The following is a 23,525-nucleotide window of genomic DNA, read 5'->3' on the forward strand; positions in this document are numbered from 1 at the left end:
AGAGCTGAGATCGCGCCATTGCACTCCAGCCTAGGCAACAAGAGTGAAACTCCATCCTAAAAAAACAAAAGAAAAACAAATAAAAATCCCCCAAAGTTACAGCATTGTTTTGAAGGTAAAACTATAACATGAAATATGAGCTCCAGGTTCTCAGTCTTTCTACTCTATATGATAATGGTATTTATCTTATGGGATGCCTGGCGTCTAGAACTGTTGCTTCTACCTATTCTATACTCTTCTTACACTGCAGGTTTGTTTTGGGGGTAAACATGGTGGAAATGGGGTACAGGATGGAATCTTTGAAAACTAACTTAAGGGGAGATTGATAGAACATAAGATACATATGGTTGAGGAGAAGGATCAATAATACATGGAAAAGAAAACAGATAGAGACTAAACGCTCCCAGGGTAAAAGCTAGGTCACCAGGAACAAGTCTAAGAATCTTGCCTAGACTGTGGCAGAACTAGAGGAAGAGAAATGTAACATGGTAGGACTTAGCTCCTCCAGGTATTTGATTTCCAGCTGGTGCCAGAAGTAAAGAAAAGATGCTGGGATTTGGAGAATACTAAGGAGGAAATGTACAGATACACTTCCAAGGCTGCCCTATGAGAAGACGAAGTCAAGGAACTGGGATGGCGGCTGCATCATCTAAATGAATCATGAACACTGAAAGACACTAAGGATGATGAAGGTCCTGGGCAGAGAGTACTGGCTGCTCCATGTGCAGAAATTCTTGAGGAATATATTGAGTGCCCTGGAAGATGGTAAATGATAAGGATGAGGATAGAGGATGGGTGTAGCTAGTGTTATAAGCCTCATAGGAGAAGGGGCTTTTGCATGTGAGTGGAAAACTAGGATCTGGAAGCAGTCGAGGAGCAAGGAAAATGTTTCTTCAGCCACTTCCAAGGTCTGTGCTTCCCTCCTGTATTCCATTCTTTATCTTGTTGAATAGAACTACCATTACCCAAAAACCCAAGAACCCTTTACTCCTTCTCATTCCTTATATCCAACCACCAAATGCTTAATATTGCCCAAATTTATCCCTGAATCACACAGGGTGGGAGGTATGTGTGAGAGAGAAGATAGATAACTGGAGGTGCTTGCATTTTGGGCTGTGATAGAGTAGGACAGGATGGACAAACTGGCCTCAAAGTTCTGAAGGGAACTCTGGGATACAGTTGTTTTAGTACTTGGGATACTGTAGGCATGCATTCAGGACCCTGATTTCCAGCAGAGGTTTTTAGTTTTTTGGTTTATTTTAGGGGGGCTTTAAATTTTTTTTTATTCCTTTATAAGCATCTCTTTCTACAAATTCCATTTTTGTCCTGCCGAGGATTTGGCACCTCCTTTAGAAGGAAAGGAGACTCAGGGTGAATTGCACCAGGTCTAGAACCCCAAAACACAAATGACATTGGTCAAAGGATGGGAAAAAAATGAAGACTAGCTATGTGCCTAACAGGAATAAAAAATAGGTTTTACCTCTCAGACCAACTCTCTGGAGCACTATGTTGTGAAGGATTCTGGGGCTTTGACTCTCAAATATGGGCTCCAAAAGGGCACATCAGTTAACTGGTGAAGGGTGCAATGGGAATGAGGCCACATGCTCAAGATTGCTATCCTTGGCCTGGGTGGTTTGTTTGCAGATAAGGACAGATTGGCCCCAGCAAGTGAGGGGCCTCCTAGACTGATACAAGAGTCAGGCTTCTCTGTGTCACTGAAGCTCAGGACCTGTCTGTCAGGTCCTGGTCAGGTTCTAATCGAAGAGTTAGGAAGAACACTGAGTGTGAGAGCGGGAAAAGCCTGTTTATCATCATCGATGTTTGGTAAATTCCTCCTAAGCTGGCTGGCCAGTTCAGATAGGCCTGGGTTTGGAGCCATCTCACCTTCACCTGCCTCAACAGGTAAGGAATGAAAGGATGCCAGGGGTTATTTGATCTACACAGATCAAATCAAGGGATATTAGTTTTGGACCCCAGACCAGCCCTCACCCTGCTTCTAAAAGCCAAAAGAAATCTTGGGTCTTGGCCGGGCGTGGTGGCTCACACCAATCCCAGCACTTTGGGAGGATGAGGCGGGCGGATGACCTGAGGTCAGGAGTTTGAGACCAGCCTGGCCAACATGGTGAAACCAGTGTCTACTAAAAATACAAAAATTAGCCGGGCGTGGTGGCGAGTGCCTGTAATCCCAGGTACTTGAAAGGCTGAGGCAGGAGAATTGCTTGAACCTGGGAGGCGGAGGTTGCAGTGAGCACAGATCTCACAGATTGCGCCACTGCACTCCAGCCTGGGCAACGGAGTGAGACTCTGTCTCAGGAAAAAAAAAAAAAAAAAGAAATCTTGGGTCTTATATCCAAAAATCTTGAGTCTTACATTTGGTTACTTTTTTTTTTTTTTTTTTTTTTTTTGAGACAGAGTTTCGCTCTTGTCGCCCAGGCTGGAGTACAGTGGTGCAATCTCTGCTCACTGCAACCTCCGCCTCCCAGGTTCAAGCGATTCTCCTGCCTCAGCCTTCCGAGTAGCTGGGACTACAGGCGCCCGCCACCACGCCCGGCTAATTTTTGTATTTTTAGAAGAGGCGGGGTTTCACCATGTTGGCCAGGCTGGTCTCGAACTCCTGACCTCAGATGATCCACCTGCCTCGGCCTCCCAAAGTGCCGGGGTTACAAGCATGAGCCACTGTGCCAGGCCGACATTTGGTTACGTTCATTAGGAAACACTAACTCCTCCCTCACCCCAATCAAAAGTAAGCCTTTCCCCTTGAAGAAGCTTCTTGTCAAGGGCAAACCTTTGGGATACAGTGGCGACTTGAGTTGAAGTCTGGTCTTTTGTGAGGAGACCAGGAACCGGGAGGGGAGAAAAGGGACAAATTCTGAGTAGGAGCTTCGCCTGTCCCTTGGCGAGGGGTGGGGAGGAAAGTTTAGCTTCGTCGTGCTATGCTCTACGGGGACACAGTCTTCCTACTGCTCGGCGGAGTGTGACTAGCGTAGAGGGTGCTCCTCGTGGGCGCTCCGCGTGTGTTATGGAGGAGGGCGAGGAATGGTGAATGGATGACCGAGGGTATGGTTAAGTCCTCCAGGTCCCTGAGAAGGGTTCAAGAGGCCTGTAACAGACCCATGGGCAAGGGTGGGATCAACCTCCTTCCCACCTTCCACCCCCCAATTCCCAGAGAATTCGTTCCCCCAGATCAGTGGAGAAAACTTCGGCGAGTGAGAAGGTTCCAGGGAGAACCCCGTGGGGGGTGCAACAGGGATGTGGCAGGCACTGCTTGGGACTTTCCAAAACCCCGGGGTCTGCCGTGGCAGGAAAAGCACCACCCAAGCTCAGCATGTCACCTCGGGGAGGAGGAGCCAGGTGGGTCTGTGCAACTCCAGGAAGGGCTGCCAGGTCTGGGGCTTCGGGGCCTCCCCGAGGGCAGAGAGGAGCGCTTCGGACCCGACCGACTCGGAGCAGACCTTCAGGGTTCAATGCCCCGGAACTCCTGGGGCGAGGAGCCACGCCCGGGCAGTTTCGGGCTCCGGAGGGTGGGGAGTCGGTGCCCGGCAGCGGGCGGGCCGTCAGCTGCCCGGCCCGGCGCCTACCTCCCCGCCCCCCGGCTTCCTGCGGAGGCCGCGGCCGCCATGTTGTTGTGGGGCTGAGGCGGCGCCCGCGGAGCCCTGAGCGGCTGTGACAGGCTACGCAACAGGTTCGCGGGCGGCGGCCTGACGACCAAGCCAGCTGCAGTGGCGGCGACGGCGGCAGAGCAGGGTCTCCCCGCGCCTGCCTGCGCCCAGGCTGCCGGTGCTGAGGGACGCGGAGTCGCGCTGTGACGTGCGGGAGGCGCGGCGAGGGCGCCAGGTGGGTGAAGCCGCTAGTGGGGCTGCAGCAAGGCGCGGGGCAGGTGCGGGCGCCGCGCCCGCTGCCCGGAGGCTCCGCGGGTCGGGCTGAGGCGGCTGTGCGCTCCGCACGATGGGGACGGGTCCTAGGGAGCACGGGCGGCCCCCGAGCTAGGCCCCTGGCGGGCTCGGCCGTGCGGGGCGGAAACCTCCGGCCCCGGGTTCCTTCCTCTGCTGCCGGGCCGGGACAGACGCCGAGGGGGCCTGGGCTGGGCTGCCCCTTCCTTGCGGCCGAGCCCGGGTCCCTGGCCGCGGCCTCGTCTGGCAGGTGGCGGACGCCGGCGAGGGTCGGGGGTGGCGTGGCCCCCTCGCTTTCGGGGTGTGAGCAGAAGAGAGCTCTGGGGGCACCCGCACGCCTCCTCGGGGACCCATTTTATTTTCGCGGAGTTGGTTTTCCTTCCTGGCAAGGGTTGGTGCCGAATGTCAGGTGAGCCGCATCCCGGTGCGTCAAAGTAGCCCGAGTCACGAGAGGACAGTGGGCGGATGCTTGGCGTCCACCGCTCGCGTTCCTCCGGAGTTGGAAATGTTAAATTTACCTTCAGCGTTATTGACTTCCAGAATATACAGGAAGCACCGAGAGATGTAATCTCTCAGGCCAGATAAAGTTTATTGATGTATTTATTTATTTATTTTTAAAGACGTCTGCATATGCATAGTGAGTGGGTAAACCGAGGCTGAAACTGCAGATGGCTTTGCATTCTGTAGAAAGATGCTCCGTTTAGATTTATTAATTATGCGCCTTGTCGCTCCAGAATTACCAATGGCAAGTGTGCTTTATTTGAAACTTGTATTAATACTGAAATAGGAATATTTTTTGATGGAGCCAACCCCTTTGCGATAGGAATTAAGGTTAGCATAGAAATGACTTGCGTCGCTCCATGCTTCTAGTTTGTCTCACTAGTGTTTGCTTGCTTACTCAGAAATAGGCAAGGTGTGACTTGAAATTTTACGTTGTTAGTGAGCTCAGTTTAGGTAGCATAGCTCTTGTAGTTTAAAGCTTCTTAAGCGTTTCGAAAAATTGCCTCTCTCCCTGTGCTGGTTTGCTATATTGTTAATCAGTGATAAAACCTAAAAGCTACCTAGAAACATCGCATAAAACATTTACACGAATTAATAATGACATCCTTCCAAATTTAAAGATACTGACAACTCTGATGTGTTTTCCTTTAGCTTTTTTTTGGCTGTGCCTGTGACTCTCTTGTAATTTCAAAAGTAAATAAAGTGGATGTATTTTATGTTTTTGAAAACGTGGAAAAAATGTGCATTGCTGCTATTTTGATGTAATATTAATAAGCAGTTGAAAAGCTTGCATTTTTTCACCCTTCCATGCATTGATAACTATTCCCTGTGCCCACCTTTAATAATGAAAGGTAAACTCGTCCAAGAAAACTTGACCTGTACAGAATTACTAAGCAGGGAGTTACCATTGTTCAGTACATCTCAAGGCTAAAATCTTGATCTCTCCTGAATATGAGGAGGTGTGTTAGGCATGTTCTGGGGGTTGGATTAATAGTGTTAAAAAATTTGTATTTTCACAAAAATAGCATGTACCCATCACCCAAACTCAGCAGCTTTCAAGAAGCTTTTCTTTTTTCTTTCTTATTTTAAAAAATCATTTAACCTTATGTAGTTAGTATATCTTTTTTAAAAAGTAGAAAATTTCTTATGTAACCTTAGGATTTTTAGTTTTAATGGAGAGTTTCACAAATTTCCATCTTTAGTAAGACAAAAGGATCACATATTGGCTGTCTCCTTCAACTATACTTTCTTCAGTATAAAATATGTTTACCATGGTTGTCATTTATCGAGCACGTAACTGCATGTTAGACTCTATGCTAAGTGTTTTACATAATCATTTAAAGCTCACTAAGGCCCTAGGAGTAATTATTACTCTCCCATCAAAAAGGTAAGTGAAATGTTAACCTGAAGTTTGACTACTTTAGGTCTCTGAGCTAGTAAGTACAATAGCCAGGTTTCAAACCAAGATCCTTTTAACTTCAGCACCTGTGCCTTATCTGGTAGAGTCATCTTGGTTCATACATTTAAAAAAGAGTTATCTATGTGCCGGGTGCCCTGGCTCATGCCTGTAATCCCAGCACTTTGGGAGGCCGAGGAGGGCGGATCACGAGGTCAGGAGTTTGAGACTGACCAATAAGGTGAAATCCTGTCTCTACTAAAAAATAGAAAAAATTAGCTTGGCATGGTGGCGTGCGCCTGTAGTCCCAGGTACTCAGGAGGCTGAGGCAGGAGAATCGTTGAACCCGGGAGGCGGAGGTTGCAGTGAACCGAGATCACACCACTGCACTCCAGCCTAGGCGACAGAGTGAGACTCCGTCTCAAACAAAAAAAAAGAAAAAAAAAGTTATATGGGCATTCAGTAAAAAATATGTGTTGAGTGAATGAGTGAAAGTACGTATTAGTCCATTAAGTAGCATTTTTACATATTGTATTTACTTGTAAAACATTTATATTAACAAGTTCCAGAAATGATTCAGAATAAACGAGTTACATTACCAAAAATGTGATATATTTATTACCATCTAACGGTGCATTTTCTTTTTCTTTTTTTGGATTCAAGTTTTTTTAGTACCTTATTTATTTATGGAAAAAATTTGTGAAAAAACTGTTTTTGAAGAAAGGCAGACTTTCTTGTGTGCCGATTTTTTTTTATTTCTTATAAAAACAAAAAAAACAGGATATATGTGCAGAACGTACAGGTTTGTTACATAGGTATATGTGCACCGTGGTGGTTTGCTGCACCTATTCACCTGTCCTCTAAGTCCCCTTCCCTCATTTCCCCCCCACAACAGGTCCTGGTGTGTGTTGTTCCCCTCTCTGTGTCCATGTGTTCTCAATGTTCAACTCCCACTTATGAGTGAGAACATAGGGTGTTTGATTTTCTGTTCCTGTGTTAGTTTGCTGAGGATGATGGCTTCCAGTTTCATCCATGTCCCTGCAAAGGACATGATCTCATTCCTTTTTATGGCTGCATAGTATTCCATGGCGTATGTATATCACATTTTCTTTATCCAGTCTATCATTGATGGGCATTTGGGTTGGTTTGGTGTCTTTGCTATTGTAAATAGTGCTGTAGTAAACATACGTGTGCATGTGTCTTTATAGTAGAATGATTTCTGTTCCTTTGGGTATATACCCATTAATGAGATTGCTGGGTCAAATGATATTTCTGGTTCTAGATCCTTGAGGAATTGCCATACTGTCTTCCACTATGGTTGAACCAATTTACATTCCCAGCAACAGTGTAAAAGCGTTCCATTTCGCCACAGACTTGCCAGCATCTATTGTTTCCTGACTTTTTAATAATCACCGTTCTGACTGGCATGAAATGGTATCTCATTGTTTTTTGTTTTTTTTTTGTTTTGTTTTTTTTTGAGACGGAGTCTCACTCTTGTTGCCCAGTCTGGAGTGCAATGGCGTGATCCCAACTCACTGCAACCTCCGCCTCCTGGGTTCAAGTGATTCTTCTGCCTCAGCCTCCTGAGTAGCTGGGATTACAGACGCCTGCCACCACGACCTGCCAATTTTTGTCTTTTTAATAGAGACATGTTGGCCAGGCTGGTCTCGAACTCCCAACCTCAGATGAGCCACCCGCCTCGGCCTCCCAAAGTGCTGGGATTACAGGCTTGAGCCACTGCACCCGGCCATCATTGTGGTTTTGATTTGCAGTTCTCTGATGATCAGTGATGTTGAGCCTTTTTTCATGTTTGTTGGCCTCAAAAATGTCTTCTTTTGAGAAGTATCTATTCATATCCTTTGCCCACTTTTTGGTGGGGTTTTTTTTTTCTTGTAGATATGTTTAAGTTCCTTGTAAATTCTGGATATTAGACCTTTGTCAGATGGATAGATTGCAAAAATTTTCTCCCATTCTGTGGGTTGCCTGTTCACTCTGATGATAGTTTCTTTTTTTCTTTTTTTTTTTTTTTTTTTTTTTGAGACAGGGTCTTGCTCTGTCTCCCAGGCTGGAGTGCCGTGGTGCGATCTTGGCTCACCACAATCTCTGCCTACCAGGTTCACCTCCCAAGTAGCTGGGATTATAGGCATGTGCCACCACGCCCAGCTATTTTTTTTTTTTTTTTTTTTTTTTTTTTTGAGATGGAGTCTCGCTCTTGTCCCCCAGGCTGGAGTGCAATGGTGCGATCTTGGCTCACTGCAACCTAGCCTCCGGGGTTCAAGTGTTATTCTCGTGATTCTCCTGCCTCAGCCTCCCGAGTAGCTGGGATTACAGGCGCCTGCCGCCATGCCCAGCTAATTTTTGTATTTTTAGTAGAGATGGGGTTTCACCATGTCCAGGCTGGTCTCAAATTCCTGACCTCAAGTGATCCACCCGCCTCGGCCTCCCAAAGTGCTGGGATTACAGATGTGAGCCACCGTGCCTGGCCTTTTTGTAATTTTTTTTAAATAGAGACAGGGTTTCACCGTGCAGGCCAGGCTGGTCTGGAATTCCTGACCTCAGGTGATCCTCCCACCTTGGCCTCCTATAGTGCTGGGATTATAGGCATGAGCCACTGCACCCAGCCTGATGATAGTTTCTTTTGCTGTGCAGAAGCTCTTTAGTTTAATTAGATTCTATTTGTCAATTTTGGCTTTTGTTGCAATTGCTTTTGGCATTTTTGTCGTGAAGTCTTTGCCCATGCCTATGTCCTGAATGGTATTACCTAGGTTTTCTTCTAGGGTTTTATGGTTTTGGATTTTATATGTAAGTCTTTAATTCATCTCAAGTTAATTTTTGTATAAGGTGTAAGGAAGCAGTCCAGTTTCAGTTTTCTGCATATGGCTAGCCAGTTTTCCCAGCACCATTTACAGAATAGGAGATCCTTTCCCCATTGCTTGTTTTTGTCTTGTTTGTTGAAGATCAGATGGTTGTAGATGTGTGGTGTTATTTCTGAGGTCTCTGTTCTGCTCCGTTGGCTTATATGTCTGTTTTGGTACCAGTGCCATGCTGTTTTGGTTACTGTGTGCTGATTTTAAAGACAGGATTCCAAGTGTGAAGTAGAAAAATAAGAATGTTTATAATTAATTCTGTAAGTGGATAGATCTAAAGTTGAAGGTACATCAGAAATACTGTATTTTTTACTTGAGTTCATTTTTTGGATTTTGTAACATCCTACAGCTGTGGAGCGCAGAAACTAATGTTAGAGTTCTCTTGGGTAAAGTGTGAATATAGGTATTCTTGAGGAGGAGGAACTGAACTGGTCTTAAAGGATATGAGAGCAAAGAGGAAGTGGGAGAGGAAGGGAGGAAACTGAACAGAATTAGGACAGTTAATAGATCAAGAAATATGTATTTTCACAGCTCCAAGAGGGCAGCATATTTCATTTGCAGAATGTATAGTATTGTTTCAAGAGGTTCACTTAAAATATAATTTCATAGATACGTCAGGACATTAAATGATTTATTTACTTGTGAAGCTATTCAGCAGTGGATTATGGTAGACATTTAGTGGATTAGGGGACTATTACCAGACGGTAAACATTTGTTTTATTTAACTAACTGTTTCATATTTTTTAGATCATTTTCTTCACGAATGCGTATTCATTTTAGATAAAGTATATGTGATTTTAATAAAAATTTCATTTATTTTTATCATAACCATAGAGGATAAGAGTACAGCCTCTGAAGTTAGACCTGCTTCCAGCTCTGACACCAAATAACTGTATAATCTTGGGCAAGTTACTTTAATTCTCTTCAGCTTCTGTTTCCTTATGTGTGAAATGGGGAAGTATTAACTAGTTCCTAGTGTTGTTATATGTAATATAAAGTGCTTAGCACAGTGACTTCTGCTTAGTGTAAGTCCTAATATTACCTGTTATTTTAACTTGGTTCAGTGAGAAATTTCAAACTAACCTAACATAGTTCTTATTTTGGTCTTTGTTTTACACCATGACTGGAAAGGAAATTAGCCTTTTGCCCTTAATTTTTAATCTTACCATTGGAATAATCTATATAAGAAGGCTGAAAAGTAGGGTAGAACAGACCCACAATCCCATTGGGCTCAATTTCCAAATTTGTTTTTAACATTCTCAAGGGGCCTATGAAAATGTTTAGTGAAGCCTTCTTTAAAGTGTGGTTTATCTTGGGCCAGCCCCACAGTTGGTGATGGCCCTGGGCCTGAGACCCTTCCAGGATGGGCCTGGTGATGGTATCAGTGATAATGAGGTAACCATGATAACATGTAACAACTTGTAGTGTAGGGCTTGGCACTTAGTAAATGTTGATAACTGATGGCTGCTGTTTTAATTTTCATAATAAATATGCACATTTATATCAAAATGTAAGTTTCAAATTGTAAGAACATAAGCAGTTTCCATATTATGTGGTCTAACTGAACTTGATCACAAAATAGCTTTATTGAGATTTAATTCACATATCATATGAATTTGATTTTAAGTGGAAGCATGATACTTGGCTTAGTATATTCCTTTATTTTTGGACATTGATTTTTAGTTTTTTTCAATGATTACTAATGCTGCCATATCTTTGTAATTAAAGCATTTCCCACATTTACTGTTATTTCCTTATGACAGATTCCCAGAAGTGAAATTATTGCTTTATAGGATATGAATGTTGGTGGGACTCTTGATATATGTTTTCACAGTGCCTTCTGAAGAGTGATACCAATATGTATTCCCATGGGCTGTACCTGCAGGCACCCTATTTAATTCACCTTTGCTAGCCCTGGGTATTGGCCAGTGTTTTGTTTTGTTTTGTCTTTGAGACAGGGTCTGCCTCTGTTGCCCAGGCTGGAGTGCAGTGGCGGGATCTCAGCTCACTGCCATCTCAGCTCACTGCAACCTCCTTCTCCTGGGCTCAAGCCATCCTCCCACCTCAGCCTCCTGCTGGGACCAACTAATTTTTTTGTAGTTTTTATTGAGGCAGGTTTACACCATGTTTCCCAGGCTGGCCTCAAACTCCTGAGTTCAGATGATTCGCCCCCACTCAGCCTCCCAAAGTGCTGGGATTACAGGCATGAGCCACTGTGGGTAGCCTCATTTTCTTAATTATTAGTGATGTTAACATTTATTAACTACTTTTATTTCTTCTGTTTCTTCTTTCGTAGATTATTTATTTGAGGTCTTAGTGTTTTCGTTATCTATTTTAATAGCCCTATGTACATTAAAAATGTTAACTGCTTATCATGTGTTGTGATTTTTCCCCATTTACCTTTTAAGTTTGTTTTCAAGGAAGTTTTAAATATTTGTTATATAGGTGATATAGAATCTGCTTATTCTTTCTTTTGTTTTTTTGTATGGCTTCAAAACTTAAAAGTTGTCTTTGTTTCAAAGAGGTGATGTTTTACTTGAAAGTGAAGCATCTGTCTGAATTTCTTTCCCTCTGTACTTTTTATTCATGTCAAGTAAATAGTTTTGCTGTAATATTTAGTTCTGATATGAGACAGATGACAATAGGCTAAATATTATCAGCCCCCCTTGGACCCCTTATAGGAATGCAGGCTGAGTCACAAGCTATTCTTAGGTATTTTTATCCCCCTTTGTGTGGGTGAATTGTCTTGTTCAGAGTTGTTGAGTATTCTTCAAAAATTGGTTTGATTTAAATCTTCAATAGAATTTGAGTACTAACCACTTCAGTATTAGTTTGCTATTCCTGTCGTTTTATGTCTCCTGGCTTATTGGTTGCTTTTTTTGAAGGCTAAATTCAATATTTATAAAAATCTGAGCTTATAATTTGTGTTTAAAAATCTAAACTGAGGTTGCTAAATTGCAGAACTAGAATTAAGAACTAAGTTTGTATAGAGAAGTTATCTTCTTTGAGGCTTTTAGGTCTTAATGCTTTGTATATTTGGGACCCTAAGCCTCTAGATAGAAATGATAACTTTTTTCTCAAATATTGATTAAAGTGAGAAAAACATGTTCTTTTATTAATAATTGGTACAACTCTAATTTGTTTCAGTAAAACAGATTAGTGATTAGTGATTGTGATTACAACTAAAAGTTGATTAGTGATTATAATTAAAATAATGTTGAAATAATTATAATAATCATCATTTATGGACACCTTCTATGTGCTAGATGTTTTCCAGACATGACATCTAAGCCTTAAAATAACCTGGCATTTAGGTACGATTACAGTAGTACTTTGCTTATCTGCAAGGAATACATTCCAAAACCCCTAGTGGTTGCCTGAAACCATGGATGGTACAGAAACCTATATACACTATGTTTTTTCCTATATATACATACCTATGATAAAGTTTAATATATAAATTAGGCACAGAGATTAATAATAATAAAATTGAACACTTATAACAATATACTGTTAACAATTTCACAGATATAAGACTTGTTCTTACTGTAGATCTTAGCAACCTCAGCGTACAATTTTTTCCCTTCTATATTGAGAACTTTCACCTTCTCACTTGAAGGAAGTGGCTTCTCCTTGGCATATCCGAATTGCCAGCCTCACTACTCTTGCACTTTGGGGTCATTATTAAGTAAAATAAGGGTTACTTGAACACAAGCACTGTGATACTGTGACAGTCGGTCTGATAACTGAGACAGCTACTAAGTGACTAATGGGCAGGCAGCATAGACACAGTGGATACACCCTGGACAAAGGGATGGTTTTCATCCTGGTTGGGACAGAGGCAGGCAGTGCAGGATTTTACCATGCTACTCAGGATGGTGCACAATTAAAAATTTATGAATTGTTTATTTCTGGAATTATCCATTTTGTATTTTGAGACCATGGTTGACCACAGGTAACTGAAACTTCAGAAAGCGAAACTGCAGATAAGGGGGTCTACTGTTTCCACATTATTTGGTTAGGAAATTGAAGCTATGTCATGTGCAAGTCCACAAAGCTAGGAAGTACTTGCACTGGGATTCAAACTCAAGTTGCTGGGTTTGTCTTCTGTGCAGTTGAAAGAATGCTAACCTGTGCTTATTAAAGAATATTTTAGTGCCTACCATGTGACTGACTGCTGGGTACTAGGTATATGAAGTTAAAGAGCCATTCAGGAGCTCACAGTCTAATAGAAGCGGGGCAGGCGTGAAAACAAAAGTAACAATACTAGCTGGTATGTAGTTTAATGAGATAATACGAGACAAAATGGGACTGTGGCAAAGGAAGCTATTATTAGTGGAAGTGTCACTCAGAAGGCAGGTAGTTCCACAGGTGCAAAGAGAGGGGGCATGGGAATAAGATCAAATGGAGGTGGAGGTGGGGAGGTTGAAATACCTGGTAGGGGAGGCGGAAGATAGAGCCTAAAACACCTTGTATGTCACGTGAATAGATTTTTAAAAAACAGCTTTATTGAGATACATATTATAAAATTCACCCTTTTAAAGTTTACAGTTCAGTGTTTTTTAGTATATTCACAGACTTGTGCAACCAGTATCACTATCTAATTTTAGAACATTTTCGTCGTCCTTAAAAGAACCTCCTGTACCCAATGGCAGTCACTTTCCATCTCCCTCAACACCCCTAGCTCTAGGTAGCCACTAGTCTACTTTCTGTGTCTATGAAATTGCCTATCCTAGACATTTCATGTAAATGGAATTATACAATATATGGTCTTTTGTGACTCACTTCTTTTACTTACCATAGTGTTTTCAAGATTCATCAATGTTATAGCATAGATCAGTACTTCATTCCTTTTTATGGCCAAATAATATTTTATGGATTATATGGATATACCACATTTTGTTTATTGTTTATTCATTCATCCATCTGTAGTTGATGGACATTTGCTTCCACTCGGTTGCTTCCACTTTTTGGCTATTGTGAATAATGCTGCTGTGAGCATTTGTGTACAGGTTTTGGGACACATTTTTATTTATCTTGGGTTCATACTGAGGGGTGGAATTGCTGACTTACATGGTAACCTATGTTTAACATTTTGAGGAAATTCTGAATTGTTTTCCAAAGCAGTTGATCTATTTTATATTCCCACCAGCGATGTATGTGGGTTCCAGTTTAGGAGGTTAATTTTATACTATTGGTGAGCCATTACTCAATCACAGTGGAAAAATTGTTGAAAATTATTGGCTTAGATTAATGCTTCCTCAGTATGGTCCAAGACACTCACTAGATCAGAAGCTTTTCCTAATGGATCATGAACCAGAAATACAAGTCGTCTCTTCAGTTCTCAGGGGCTATTGTTATTCCATTCCCATAACCTCTGATATTTATGTATTAGAATAGGCTACCTACCAATAATCTGAGTTACTAAGGATTACTGAAATTTAATATTCACAACTAAAAGCTGGTTTCTAGAACTTACCGAGGGCTCTAGTTTAGTTTTCTTCTAAGAAATCTGTCAGCTATACCATGCTTTGGCAGCACTAGAAAATTAGTACTATGCATGCCCACACTCAGAAGATATTTTCACTACATCAGTGGTGTTGTCTCAAATTGGCTGTGGTTCCAGTTGCTGTTATTTTTGGATTAATACAATTGTAGAATTAATGTTACATTTAAATTTTTGTGGACTGTTTTGCTCTTGTGTACTTGTTACATTGCTACAATTCTTCATTAGGGAGTTATTTTTGCACTAGAAAATGGGAGGAGGTAGGTAGGCTGGATCTCTTGTCCTACTTAGGTGGGTGATGGTTAGAATAGTTTGGGAATGAGGCTGCTGCTCGGCCTATGGAGTAGCCATTCTTTTATTCCTTTTAAAAAATAGTTTGGGAATGAATGGATTACATAATTGGAAGGGTCTTTCCCACTTCATTATCTTTTTTTAAGAATGAGGGTTTGTGTATGTTATCATTAAACATTTAAGCTATGGAACACATGAATTGTCTGAAAGTCTACAGTTGGCTTTGGAGGTGTGAAACCTTCAGAATTATGTGCCAGATTTTGTACATTTGTGTTTTTCCAGGGAGAACAACCATAGGTTTTATCAGATTAAAATAAAAAAGTCTATGACCACTCAAATTAAAGAATTCAGGTTGATGAAAAGAATTTGTAAATTTGTGGTTTGAAATATTTGGGGGAAGTGAGACCTTGCTTTGGTTAGGTGGTGTTGTGAGTGAAGGATGTTTTCTGGGTATGCTATTGGTTTTAGTGTAACAAATTCCATGTTACAATATCTCTATTTTATTTTTTCCTGGTAATTGTTTTCCCTGTTAGATTTTGGAGTTTGCTTTAAAAAAATTATCATTGCATATTGATGATGATGATAATGATGACGATGATGATGATGATGATGATGATGATGATTATTGTTGTTGTAGAGACAGAATCTCACTATGTTGCTCGACTGGTCTCAAACTCCTGAGCTCAAGCTGTCATCCTGCCTTGGCCTCCAACAGTGCTGGGATTACAGGGGTGAGCCACTGCAACTGGCCCACATTTATTATTATTTTATGTTTGCTTTCTTGGATGATTCTTTTGATATTATATTCAAAAGTGCTATTTTTTTTTGCAGCGATAGTATGCTTTATTTGTAGTAATTGAAGTATATTGGTAATTTTAAAAAAAACTTCAAATTGGCTTGATAGCATAGGAAAATGGACGAATGCTTTTCTGCCGGTTAGCTGCTACTTTGAATTTCTTTACTCTTTTATTCTGTTAGCCTTTTGGTTGAGATCTGAAACTACCAATCACAGATAAAAGTTATTCCCATGCAGGCCCTTATGGGGTGTGGCATCAGCTTAGATGCCAGGCTCTGTCTGCCCCTGCAATAGGGTGTGTTTGTTGTAGTGTACTTTTCCTCTGTAGTTTTTAGCACTGGATGTAGCATGACTGGATTTGAGATGAAATGGTAATTTCAGTTAAATGCTTTTAGTAAAAGAGACTTGTTATTTGTTATTGTTTATAATAGACTGAAAAATAGACAAGGGCTGCCGGGTGCTGTGGCTCATGCCTATAATCCTAGCACTTTGGGAAGCTGAGGTGGGTGGATCACTTGAGGTCAGGAGTTCGAGACCAGCCTGGCCAACATGGTGAAACTTTGTCTCTACTAAAATGTCTCTACAAAAAGTACAAAAAATTAGTTGGGCATGGTGGCAGGCACCTGTAATCCCAGCTACTTGGGAGGCTGAGGCAGGAGAATCGCTTGAACCCAGAAGGTGGAGGTTGCAGTGAGCTGATATCGCGCCACTGCACTCCAGCTTGGGCAAAAAAAAAAAAAAAAAAAAAAAAGCATAGTATTTGAAAAACTAGTTGTAAGTTTACCATAGCCTTCTCTTTACTGAAGAGTAAAATCTTTACTGAGATCTTAGTATTTGTTTTTCACTTTTAATTTTTATTTATTTTTATAGATATAGGGTCTCACTGTTGTCCAGCTGGAGTTCAGTCTCATGTTCATAGCTCACTGTAATCTCGAACTCTTGGGTTCAAGTGATCCTCCCACCTCAGTCTCCTGAGTAGCTAGGACTATAGATGCACACCACCCATCACACCCAGCTAATTTTAAAATTATTGGTAGAGATGGGGTCTCACTATGTTCCTGGGCTGGTCTTGAACTCCCAGCCTCGAATGATTCTCCCGCGTTGGCCTCCCAAAAGCGCTAGGATTACAAACATTAGCCACTGTGTTTAGCCTTATCTGTTTTTAATTGTTTAACATTTTGGTATATGTGGTTCATGTAAGATTAAAAAAAAAAGAAAACCCAAATTTACATTCATATTCTACAATTTTTTTTTTGAGATGACATTTCGCTCTTATTGCCCAGGGTGGAGTGCAATGGCGCGATCTCAGCTCACTGCAATCTACGCCTTCTGGGTTCAAGCGATTTTCCTGCTGCAGCCTACCGAGTAGCCGGGATTACAGGCATGTGCCACCACGCATGGCTAATTTTGTATTTTTAGCAGGGACGGGGTTTCTCCATGTTGGTCAGGCTGGTCTCGAACTCCCGACCTCAGGTGATCCACCTGCTTCAGCCTCCCAAAGGGCTGGGATTACGGGCGTGAGCCCCAGTGCCTGGCCTATAATTTGTATTTTTTTTAAAAATTACGTTATATAATAAACATATCCTATCTCCTATAGCCTTGAAATTGTCATTTGTAATAGGTAAATAATATTCTGAGTGAATGTAACTTTAATTTTTTGCTTCTTTATTTTTGGATAAATTAGCTTATTTGTATTTTTTCTAATATTGGTAAAACTGTACTATGCATCCTTGCAATCTATTTTTGTTCTTTAGATTTTTTCTTAAGATAAATTTCTGCTGGTTGCGGTGGCTCACGCCTGTAATCCTAGCACTTTGGGAGGCTGAGGTCGGCAGATCACAAGGTCAGGAGTTCAAGACCAGCCTGGCCAATATGGTGAAACCCTGTCTCTACTAGTACAAAAAAAATTAGCTGGGTGTGGTGGCGGGTGCCCGTAGTAGCAGCTACTCGGGAGGCTGAGGTAGGAGAATCACTTGAAACCGGGAGGTGGAGGTTGCAGTGAGCCGAGATCGTGCCACTGCACTCCAGCCTAGGTGACAGAGCGAGACTCCATCTCAAAAAAAAAAAAAAAAGATAAATTTCCATGTGGATCAAGTGGGTATTTTGTTTTTAATGAATGTGGTCAAAATTAGAGGCACATATTTACCTATACTCTTCTACTTCTGAGGTATTTGCTTTTTATGAAATTGATAGGCTTATTTTTTAAACAGTTTTAAATTTACAGAAAAATGGAGCGAATAGAACAGAGTTCCCATATATCCCTTCATGTACCCCACACATAGTTTCCACTATTATTAATATCTTATATCAGTATGGTACATATGTTAGGAATAATGAACAATACTGATTGTATTATTATTAACTGAAGTCTATGCATTATTTCAGTTTCCTTAGTTTTTATTTAATATCCTTGTTCTGTTCCAGGTCACCACATTACATTTAGCTGTCATGACTCCTTAGGCTCCTCTTAGTTATGACAGTTCCTTAGACTTTCCTTGTTTTTGATGACTTTGACAGTTTTGAGAGGTTACTGGACAGATATTGTAGGAGATATATAAATATATTGTAGGTATATTGGAATTTGATGATTTGTCATGCTTGGACTAAGTTAGTGAATTTTTAGGAGGAAGATGACAAAGGCAAAATGATACTTTCATCTTATCAAGAGCACATGCTGTCTGCATGCTTTATGACTGTTGATGTTGACCTTGACCAACTGGCTAAAGTAGTGTTTGCCAAGTTTTTCCTCTCTACAGTTAATCCCCTACCCTCCTTTCTGTGCTATACTCTACGTAGCCTTCTGCCTTTCCATCTCTATGGGCTGGGATACAGTCTTAGAGGTCATAGAGATAAGAAGGGTAGACACTGCTAGACATCACAAGTGGTGGTGGTAGAAGGGTAGCGCAAACAATTTGGACTCATATCCATTTCTTCACTCCAAAATAAAATCCACGTAGATCAAATATATACATAAAACCCTTAAATCATAGAGGTACTAGAATAAAATATAGGACAATTTTCTGGTGTAAGACCTGGTATGAGACAGGCCTTTCTTTGTATGACAAGACACTCACTAGTCATAAAAGAAAGACCAACAAATTTAAATTGGTATAATGAAAGATGCCCTAAAATTAAAAGACAAACAAGCTAGATTAAAAGCATTTATAGCATATGTTACAGGTAAAAGCTTACTATTAATATAATATCTATTATTGTAATGCATAGAAAAAGATCCATGGATACAGGTCATGTTGTTAACAACACTGGGTATTTTAAGAGACTGATGGGGAAGGATGGTCAAAAGAATTGGCTTTATTTGTATGTTTTAAGTTTTTACAATGAGAATATTAATGTATTATGTGTCTATTAAAAAATAAATTTTGATCTATCCATCCTGTTGAATATTATGTAGAATTGAATGTGGTATTTCTGATGGGTATTATCTTAGAAGAAGGTTTAGACAATGTAAAATACATATGGGTATATATACGTTTATATAATATGTAAAAATAGGCTGTGAGAATGTACTTCAGTGGCTGATATGGTTATCTTGGAGATGGTACTGTGAGTGAGGTAATAAAGAATGACTGTCATGTTTTGCTCTTCATAATTGTACATTATTTGAAGCCTTTGCTTTTAAATTATTTGTACAGTAAAAATAAAAATACAGGGGAAAAAAGGCTGAAATGGGGGAAATCTGAGCTCTCACATATAAAGATCCTATAGAACCACACTATCCCATACAGTAGCCTTTAACATGTGGTTAATCAGCACTTGAAATGTGGCTAGTTCTATATTGAGAAGTACTCTAAGTGTATAATAAGTGTAAAAGCTGGAGTTCGAAGACTTAGTACAAAAATGTAAAATGTCTTAAGAATTTTTATACTGATCATATGTTGAGATGATAATATTTAGATATGAACTAATTAAAATATATTAATACAGATTTTACCTGTTTATTTTTACTTTTTATTTATTTTTTTGAAATGTAGTCTCACTCTATTATCCAGGCTGGAATGCACTGGCGTAATCTGGGCTCACTGCAACCTCTGCCTCTCAGATTCAAGCGATTGTCCTGCCTTAGCTTCCTGCGTAGCTGAGATTACAGGTGCCCGCCACCATGCCCAGCTAATTTTTATATTTTTAGTAGAGATGGAGTTTTACCATGTTGGACAGGCTGGTCTCGAACTCCTGACCTCAGGTGATCCACCTGCCTCAGCGTCCCAAAGTGCTGGGATTACAGGCATGAGCCACTGAACCTGGCCTAATTTTACTTTTTAAAATGTGGCTACTAGAACATTTAAAATTACATTATGTAGTTTGTGTTGCATTTCCGTTGAACAGCATGCTATAGAAAATGGGCAAAATAAATGAATAGGTAATTCATAGGAGAAATATACATGATAGATATATGAAAAATGCGGAGTTCCCTAATGATCAGAGAAATGAAAATTTAGAAAAAATTTGCCTCTCAGGTTGGCAATACATAAAATAATTGTTCATACCAAATATTGGCAAGATTATACAGAAACAAGTATGTTTACATACCAGTGGGAATATAAAATGGTACTATTAATAAATTTTGGAAAGCAACTTGATACCCATTAATTCTACTTCTAGAAGTATTGTCCTACCTAAATACTCAGTGTATATATGAGGATGTTCAAAGTAGTATGGTTTGTTAAGCAAAAAACTGGAAACTGTCTTAATGTCCACCAGTGGAAGATAGCTTAATTTCTGGTACATCCATATAATAAAATGCTGTACACCCATTTAAAAGGATATGATTGATGTATTATATATTGCTATGGAAGGATATCTGTAATATGTGTAATGAAAATAATAGAATATTAATTGGCTAGCATAATTTTATTTGGGTTTGAAAAATAACATGTTTGTTTATATATGCATAAAATAAATCTGGAAAAACAAATACCAAACTGTTAACTGTGGTAATCAGGACTGGGTCTTCAGGTTCACCCCTCCTCCCCTGTCTGTGGAGTCTGCTTAGTAAGTTTTTCATGTTTGAGATTTTTGTGGAGCATGTGCTTATAAATTACATTTATTTGGAGAGGAAAGCTTAGTTAAGGGAAATAATGTTTGTGGAAAATTGCTTAGAGGAAATGGAGTATATTACTGGTATAGGTACTCTAAAATGTCTTTTGAATTAAGTCAGAGTTAGAGGGTTGTGTCTCTAAACCCCATCTTATTGGTATTATGCTATCAGCCTGTATTGAGAGACTTTATAGGTAAAGTCCAATTTAGGCTGTTTGGTATTATCTATTAAAATTAGAATGTTCATACTCTCTAACCTGCTATTTCCACTTCTAGAATTTATCTTTGGAAGCACATATCTGTCCACAGACCTATATTTACACACATGTATGAAGAATGTTTATTGTAGCATTAATTGTAACATTTGTTAAAATGAATGAACATGAAGGGAAACATTCTAGGCAGTGGTTACAGTACAAGCAAAAGCAGAGTAACTAGTGTGGTCTGGAAAAATAGAAGATTATTTATTCACTGTGAAAAATTGGTAACATGAGAAAAGCAGAACAATGAAGTATGACTTCATTTGTGTAAAAGTGGTATTTGCTAGTGTATAAATAGGAAATATCTGGAACAATCTATTCAAAACTGCTAATGATTGTTTTCTTGGTAATGGACTTTCACTTTCTATTATATATATATTTTTTAATGTTTAATTTTTCAGGTTGTTTTAAGGATCTTGTGCTAATTGACATTTGTATCAGCTAGGCATTAACATTGTACTTATTTTTGTATCTGTTGTTGTGGTTCCTTGCATTGTTGTTAGCCTTTCACTGTTTTTTGTTTTTTTTTTTTTTGAGATGGGGTCTCACTCTGTTACTCAGGCTGGAGTACAGTGGCACGATCTTGACTCACTGCAACCTCCATCTTACAGACTCAAGCAGTCCTCCCTCCTCAGCCTCCTGAGTACTTGGGACCACAGGCACATGCCACCTCGCCTGGCTAATTTTTTTTATTTTTGGTAGAGAGGGGTTTCACTGTGTTGCCCAGGCTGGTCTTGAACTCCTGAGCTCAAGGTGATCCACTTGCCTTGGCCTCCCAAGTGCTAGGATTACAGGCATGAGCCACTGTGCCAGGCCAGCCCTTCACTATTTCATGTGAATAAGTAATCTTCTATTTTTCCAGACCACACTAGTTACTCTGCTTTTGCAGTGTAACCTCTGCCTAGAATGTTTTCCTTCACATTCATTCATTTTAACAAATGTTTTGATGTGTAGGGCCTAAGCTAATTTGAATGCAAGCTGAAATGCACATGTCTGGTTGAGTCACGGGAACTGATTTGCATGTGTCTTTCTCTTTTATGGCTTGAAGAGGAGAGAAATTTGTGCTTAGACGCTTGAGGGCCTACGAGATCAAGGAGTCCATCCTTAGCCCTGCCCTTCGGACTGTTGTCTGAGCCTAAAGAAGAGAGACAAAGAAAGCTTGCATTGGGAGGCTGAGGTGGGAGGATCACTTGAGCTTAGGAGTTTGAGACCAGCCTGGGCAACACGGGGAGACTGCACCTCTATAAGAAATTTTAAAAATTAGCCGGGCTTGGCAGCGTGCTCCTGTGGTCCCAGCCACTTGAAAAGCTGAGGTGGGAGAATCACGTGAGCCTGGGAGGTCGAGGCTGCAGTGCACCGTGATTGTGCCACTGCACTCCAGCCTTGGCAACATTGACTGTCTCAAAAAGATTATATATCTCTAAAAGAAAAGAAAAATGGTAGAAGAAAATCTGTACCTTCTCAACTGCTCTTTCTTCTGCTTCTAAACTTATGTATGCCTTTGTTCATTCTTACTCCCCTTCCTGAACTTCATTCTCAGAGACAGAAATATCTGTCCCAGGTTCTAACTTCGTGTTCTAGAGTTGTCTACTACTTCTTTTTCTGGCACTAACTTCCATTAGATAACTTCTCTTCCATCTCCTTTTTGTAAATTAAATCTTTATTTCTTTTTTTTGTCTAAAAATAGTTTTGTTCTGTCACCTAAAAACTAAAGCCTTATAATAACTCTGCCTCCCTTTCTTAAATCTTACCTTTTTTCCTATGTATTTTTTGGAGGAAATCTTGCTCTGTCGCCCAGGCTGGAGGGCAGTGGTGCGATCTTGGCTCCCTGCAACCTCCATCTCCCAGGTTCAAGCTATTCTCCCGCCTCACAGGCACTCACCACCATGCCCGGTGCATTTTTGTATTTTTAATAGAGACAGGGTTTCACCATGTTGACCATGAGACCGGTCTCCTGACTTCATGTCATCTGCCTGCCTCAGCCTCCCAAAGTGCTCGGATTATAGGTGTGAGCCACCACACCCAGGCTCTTCCCCTTATTTTAAACATTTATTGCCTAATCTACTCCAATTTGGTTTTTACAGCTATCACTGTGCTAGAACTACACTCACTCCAGATTGCCAACACTAATAGCTGAGTCTTGACTTCTGTGACAATACCATTTTCTCCTTGAAACTCTTAACTCTGTATCCCGATTTCTCCTGTTTCTGAACCTCTGTTTCTGACTATTCTTGTCTCTTTTTTCTTATACATGATTTCCCTGGATAATGTCATTCACCCACATGATTACAACTACTCCCAATCCCTAATGACTACGAAATCTGGGTTTCTAGATAGCGTGTTCACTATCTCTTGGACACTTCCATCTAGATGTCTTTGTAGGTGGATCGGATTAGGTGTGCTCAAAATTGAACATTTTGTTGTTCATCCCTCAAATCTAATATCTAGATTCCTACTTTCTTAGAGCTTCTATCTTGGTTAATATTACTGCTCTACAGTCACCCAAGATAGAAACCCATCTGTGATGCTCCTCTTTCATCTTCCACATTTAGCTGACCAGAAAATCCTGTCTATTCTACCTTTGAAATACCTCTTCTCCATTGCTCAAGTTCAAGTTCTTACCGCCTGGACTATGCCAGTCACTTCATAATTGGTGTGTTTGTCTCAAGACTCAAAATCCAGTTTGTTCCTATACTGCTTGTCAGAGTTGTCTTCCTCTCCTCTTAAAAGACCAGTCTTCTTATATATTTTTTTATATGTATTTTCCCTGGATAATGTAATTCACTGACATTACAAGTATTCCCAATCTCTGATAACACTGACATTACAAGTATTCCCAATCTCTGATAACTACCAAATGTGGGTCTCTAACTAGAATATACACTATATGTGTGTGTGTGTGTTTTTTTTTTCCTTTTTTGAGAACACAGGATCTATAATGACACAACTTATAGACCAAATGC

General features: G+C 40.6%; 1 protein-coding gene across 14 annotated transcripts in view; it reads left to right on the forward strand.

Annotated features, from left to right (window-relative positions):
- Nucleotides 1–3,180: 3,180 nt before the first annotated feature.
- The window catches only part of ITSN2 (intersectin 2), a 157,014-nt gene continuing 136,669 nt past the window's right edge, over nucleotides 3,181–23,525 (forward strand). For 4 of the 14 annotated variants that reach the window (XM_055377544.2, XM_031008043.3, XM_063696024.1 and 1 more), the window contains exon 1: nucleotides 3,366–3,834. The gene's annotated coding sequence lies outside the window, so the exon portion shown is untranslated. Of the gene's footprint in view, nucleotides 3,835–3,869; nucleotides 4,300–23,525 lie in introns of those variants that run through there. The other 10 variants (XM_055377547.2, XM_055377543.2, XM_055377549.2 and 7 more) reach the window with 10 other exon arrangements.

This window comes from Gorilla gorilla, chromosome 12 (assembly GCF_029281585.2).
Source record: "Gorilla gorilla gorilla isolate KB3781 chromosome 12, NHGRI_mGorGor1-v2.1_pri, whole genome shotgun sequence".
NCBI classification, from domain to species: domain Eukaryota; kingdom Metazoa; phylum Chordata; class Mammalia; order Primates; family Hominidae; genus Gorilla; species Gorilla gorilla.